This window comes from Alnus glutinosa, chromosome 13 (genome assembly GCF_958979055.1).
Source record: "Alnus glutinosa chromosome 13, dhAlnGlut1.1, whole genome shotgun sequence".
In the NCBI taxonomy this organism is placed as follows: Eukaryota; Viridiplantae; Streptophyta; class Magnoliopsida; order Fagales; family Betulaceae; genus Alnus; species Alnus glutinosa.
The window spans coordinates 8,609,630-8,615,803 of NC_084898.1; positions in this window are offsets into that span (position 1 = coordinate 8,609,630).

Genomic DNA, 6,174 nt, shown 5'->3' on the forward strand with positions numbered 1-6,174 from the left:
TTCTTTTTTTTTTTTTTAAAAAAAAAAAAAATTCAAGAAAATAAGAAATAATCAAGTTAAACATCAATATATGAATTGTAGCAAATGGGCCAATTGAAAACCTTAACGAGACATAATTATGGCTTCAATCGAGCCCTAACTAAAGTATTAGTTACAACTAATATAAACCAAAATTATATACATACAAAAAATAAATAATGGAAGAAAGAAAATAAAAACTAGAAAGAACCTCCTTCTTGATGTAGCCTTTGATTCTTCCTCAAAGCTTGTGTGTATTTTTCTTCAAAGGTTAGAGGCTTATTTATAGAAATTAGAGAAGCTCTAGAAATCCTAGAATAATTATAAATATGTCTTCTAGTCCAAATAGAATAATTACAAGTTTTTTCCTTTTCTGAAATTTTCATCCAAGTAGGAAAATAATTCCAAAATTCGTACAGATTTGTGGTCTTTTATTGTAGGGTGATTCTAGCATGGTAAACATCCGAATTAGGAAAAATATATTTCTGACATAGTTGTTGTATTTTGTCTTAGCTTTCTAACGCCACCAATTTCGTCACAATACAATACTTGAGCCGAAAAGTTATGATTAAATTACTGAGATGTGCTCATTTTGGATTCTTTCCAAAAATAACGATTTTTTGCCGACTTCTCTTTCCTTAAATTCAAAATTGATTTGGAGTTGAATCTTTCCAAAAGTGAGTTTGTCGACTTCGTTATAATCTTGGAATTTGATGGATTTTCTTCCAAAACCTGTAAAATACAAGAAAACACAAAATATCAAACTATAATAAAACTAAGAGCTTAACATATGTAAATTAAGGGGCTTGAATGTATAAAATTCAACACTTATCAGCTCTTCACTTTATGGGATATTGCAAAATTCCACCAAGAAATCTGCTAAAGCCTGACCCTTAATATCTATTCGAGGGTGAAACTCGACGTCAAACTGACCGAGCTCCACCACCCAATTAACTAGTCTTCTTGAGAGGTCGAGCTTTTGCAGAACTTTCTTCACTGGATACTTGGTTAATACTCGGATCGCATGAGCTTGAAAATAAGGCCTCAATCTCCGAGTCGTGATAACAAGAGCGAAGGCGAACTTCTCGATCCGAGGATACCGCTCTTCTGCTTCGTGAAACGCCTTACTTTTGAAGTAGATAGGTTTCTGGACTTCTGCATCTTCTATAACCAAAGCCAAGCTTACCGCTGTGGGAGACACAACCAAATAAAGGTTGAGTATATCCCCCTCGGTGGGTCGGCTCAAAAATGGAGGGTTCATCAAGTATTCCTTAAACTTTCCGAATGCCTCCTCACATTTCTCACTCCAGGTAAATGCTTTTCTTAAGATCTTGAAAAAGCAAAGTCACTTTTCTGTAGACTGTGAGATGAATTGGTTTAGGGCCGCAATTCTCCCTGTCAGTTGCTGGAGCTGTTTTATAGTCCTCGGTGGTTGCATATCGAGGACGGCCTTTACTTTCTCGGGGTTTGCCTCGATGCCCTGATGCGACACCATAAATCCTAAGAACTTTCCGGAAGAAACCCCAAAAGCACACTTCGCGGGATTAAGCCTCATCTGGTGTTTCCGTAATGTGTGGAAGGTCTCTCAGAGGTCTACTATGTGCTCCTCATCTATGTAAACTTTGACATTCCTACCAACCTACCTCTGAAACATCTTGTTTACTAACCTTTGATAAGTGGCATCGGCGTTCTTCAGTCTGTGATGAAAGAATTTTTCTCCTTATCCGCCTCATCCATATAAATTTGGTTATACCCCGAGAAGGCATCCATGAAGCTTAGGAGTTCATGCCCGGATGTTGAGTCTACCAAAAGATCAATCCGAGGTAATGGGAAGCTATCTTTCGGGCATGCCTTATTCAAGTCAGTGAAGTCCACACACATTCTCCACTTGCCGTTAGACTTCTTCACTAGCACTACATTAGCTAGCCATTCAGGGTAATCTACCTCTTGGATAAATTCGGCCTTCAGTAACTTCTTGACCTTTTCTGCAATAGCCTAATTTCGCTCAACGATGAAAGCCCTCCTTCTCTGATTCACAGGCCAATGATTGGGGTCCACATTCAGCTTGTGGACAATGATCGAGGTATCAATCCCTAGCATGTCTTTGTGGCTCCAAGCAAATACATCGCTGTTGCACTTCAAGAACGTCACTAGTTTTTCCTTTATAGGTTGGGGGATTTGCGAACCTATGCCGACCCTTTTCTTAGGATCACCGACCTCAAACTCTTCCAAGTCTTCAACAGGCTCCCCCAACTGTGACTGCTATTTTCGTTCCTCCTTGGTTTTCTCCCCGAGATTGTACTTCTCGGGAGAACTCTTCAAAGATAAGTTGTAGCAACGTCGAGCTTCCCTCTGATCTCCTTTCACAACTTTGATCCCTTCCTTTGTTGGGAACTTCATACTCAGGTACGATGTTGATGTGATTGCTTTTAACTCGTTAAGAGCCGTTCTTCCAAAGATGGCGTTGTAAGCCGATGGTCTGTCTACCAACAAAAATCTCACCATGATGACCTTCTGCCTCGGATAGGTCCCAGCGGTGACGGGGAGTTCGATAGATCCAAGAGGCAACACCTTCTCTCGGGAGAAACCTAACAAATGGCATAAGATCAAGACCACCCTATCCTAGGGAATGCCCATATGATCAAAGGCTGACATAAACAAGATATCATTTGAGCTTCCTATGTCAATAAGGATACGCCGAGTCTGGTGATTGGCTATTGTCAATGATACTACGAGAGCGTCAGTATGTGGGAGAGAAACTCCGGTATAGTCTTCATTTGAGAATCCCACAACCATAGGATCACATTTTTGGGACTTGGGGGGCTTCTGCACTAAATAGACCTCAAAATCATCTAACTGCTTGGTATAAGCCTTCCAAGCCGAGCTAGATTCTCCTCCTCCGCCGAATCCTCTCGAGATGGTATGAATTATGGGGAGGTTATCGTTCTACGCCTATCTGGCTTTGTTTCTACTTCTCTCATGTCTTTCTTCTTCACGAGGCCAAGGAGTAAGCTCCCTGGCCCTTTCTCGCCTTTCTTCCCACCTCGGTTGATGGTCTCTCTTGTCATGCCTATCTTCTTCTCGTCTAGGCCTTGGAGCTTGGGTTTGCTCATGTTGTTGCTGATTCCTCTCACTAACAAGAAATCGAACTAACTTACCATTTTCAATAAGCTTTTCGATCAGCTACCTCAAGGATACACACTGGTCGTTGAGATGGCCGTACGAATCATGGAAGGCACAAAACTTGTTGGCCAGTCAAGGGGGTAGAACTCCCGGAATGGGCGTCGGCCTTTGGAAGGTGGGGTCTTTCTGTATCTCCATGAGAACCTCGGTGAGAATGGCATTCAAAGGGGGCCACTTGTAATCCTCGAAGTTCTTCTTTACCTTCTTATAATCCGAGGAGTTGTCATCTTGTATCTCCTAGGGTTTCTTCTTCTTCCTGGATTTCTCCGTAGAAGGCTCTGGTTGCTGCTGAGTAGGGCCTAGGAGGGCTCGGAGTGTCTCCTCCTAGTTAATATACCTATCCACTTGTATCATGAAAGAGTGGAGATCTTTCGGCGGTTTCAATGCCAATTCTGCCTTCAATGGCCCATCCTTCTTTAGCCCTTGAAATATTGCACCGTAGATGAAATCGTCTGGTGCACTCTTGGTATCTAGCTTTTCCTGGTTAAATCTCCAGAGATAATCTTTTAATGATTCGTTTGGACCCTGATGTACAGAGAGCAGATATTCTCAGGGTTTTCTCCTAACCCTGCCCAACATAAATTGTGCCAGCAACTTCTTCTCGAGGGTGTTAAAACTGTCAATTGATTTTGGGAGAAGGCTCTTAAGCCAGTCTCGGGCCTTTCCTGACAAGGTGAGGGGAAAGGCCTGGCACGCCATTGTGTCGGTAGTCTTATGCAAAGATGTATGAGATCAAAAATGATCCAAATGCTCAATTGGATCTTCGCAACCTGAAAAAATGGGAATGTTTGGGACTTTGAACTTCTCGGGAAGATTGAAGTTGGCCACTTCGTCAGTAGACATAGACTCTGTGTTTTGGAAGAGGTAGTTCACCAGAGACTCCTTCCCACTCTGTTTCTGGTCCATGGTCTTTGATAGCATATTATACTTTGCGCCCAAGTCAAGGACCATCTGTTGTAACCTGGTCTAAGCCTCCATAAGTAAAGGTGAAGGCTGATTCTCAGGCAGAACATTGTTCTTGTTCCAGGGCTCGGCCCTTTCTCCAAATACCTCCTAGTGATCTCTTGGAGCCACTCAGCGACCTTCGGTCTGACTGTTCTCTCCTCCTTCCAGATGCTGCGATGGTACAGGCGTTCGGGTAGCTTGCAACAATGCATTTTGGGGTAATAAATGCTCCACATTCTTCTGCGCCTGAGGCAATTGTTGATTTAGATTGGCTATTCTGGCCTCAAGGCCAGGGGATCCTTCTTCCTCATGGGTGTTGTTCTGACCCGGATTTGCACGACGTGTATTCACCACGTATTTGTATTTGGAGGAACAATGTCGTTCCCACAGACGACGCCAAACTGTTGGTACAGTTTCTGGTATGGTGACGTGTCACCTTGTGATTCGTCCTTCGTCTTCTAAATACTTTCCTCTTACTTGGAAAAACAACAAACAACTAGTAGGGGGTGCTGACTACACTACTTCGATGCCTAAGTCAGTTCAAACTCGTGACTTTCTATGGAGAATCAAAAATCTCAGAACTTAGAGAATCTATGTGTAAATACCTGGTATAGCAGTCTTATTTATAGTCTAGCAGTCATTGACTTACTAGAGCTCTTGAAGTATAATTGGACTAGGAGTATGAGTCCTAGATCGCATAGGTTTCATCCTTATCTTCAAAGAGTTTGAATTGGATGGTAGAGTCCTAATTGGATAGTACTCTACCTCCTCAATCTTGATTCCACATTATTAGAAGTTTTATCCCGCTGATTATGGGATAAAGACCTATCCCGAAGATTATGGGATAAAGACTTTTCCCAAAGTTCTTGGGATAAGGGCTTTATCAACTCGTGCATTGTTCTAGTTTCAGGAATACCACACCAGTGTTCTGTTAATACTCAATTACTTACTTGCAATACTTCTGAGACGATTGTATTGTACTTCGACCAATCCTCTGAGGTCTAAATATCCGAGACATGTTCGACTTCGACCAATCCTTCGAGGTGTAAATATCCGAGACATGTTCACTCCATTCAAACTAGGAGATCTTGGGATATTCCATGCCCTATGGAGTCTTTAGGTCCGGAGTGATCAATCCCTCAGATATGTCATGGTCCGAGGTGATTAGGCACCGAGATGATCTCTTCGTGTAAGGTTGTGACAAACCTCTGAGATGTTCTGTCCGAGGTGACCCAGCCGGATCGGGTCTGTGGGTTGAACCTCCAACTTGTTAAGGGTTCCGCGTGGGTTCGAACCTGATTATTTCCCCAACAAAGCCCATAAGGCTTAATAGTTAAAAGCAGTCACATCAACCGACTTGTTAAGGGGTCCACGTGGCTTCGGTTGGCGAAGGTGTTTTGAGTTGTCCGACTTGTTAAAGGGTCCATGTGGCTTCGGAGCTGATTATTTCACCACAAAACCCATAACCCTTAGCCAAGGGTGATTTACCGAGAGGCACTGTGTCTGACGAGGCACATACATGGAAACTGCTATATAAGCAAGGACACTCTTCTTTTACTTCCTTGCCTTTTCTGGATTCGGGATCTTAGGAGGGAAGATTGACCCTATAAAGAAGGGGATTGGCATGGAAGACCCATAAGGAAAGATCTTTGCAATGACTCACTGCCTTCCATATTGGACCATTGCCCTCAAATACTTGACGAATTTGACTTACTTTCCTTATTGAAGGTAGCTCTATAAAAGAACACCAAACTCTGAGCTTAAGGTATGATTTACATTCGCCCTTCACTTTCCTATCCAATTCTCTACTAACTTAGGCACTGGCCGGAGTGTCCACCGCCGGCTTTTTCTCAGTAAGTCACCCGTATCTTTCTTTGTCTTTGCATGCAGGTGCATTAGGCTGGGGTTCAGTGGTGTGCGGTGAACTATATCAACATGCAGCACCAGCACCAGTACGTGGATAGATGATAATCAACCGTTTGTATGTTTTTTCTGTTTGTAAAAAATGTTAAAATGAATAAAATTAGT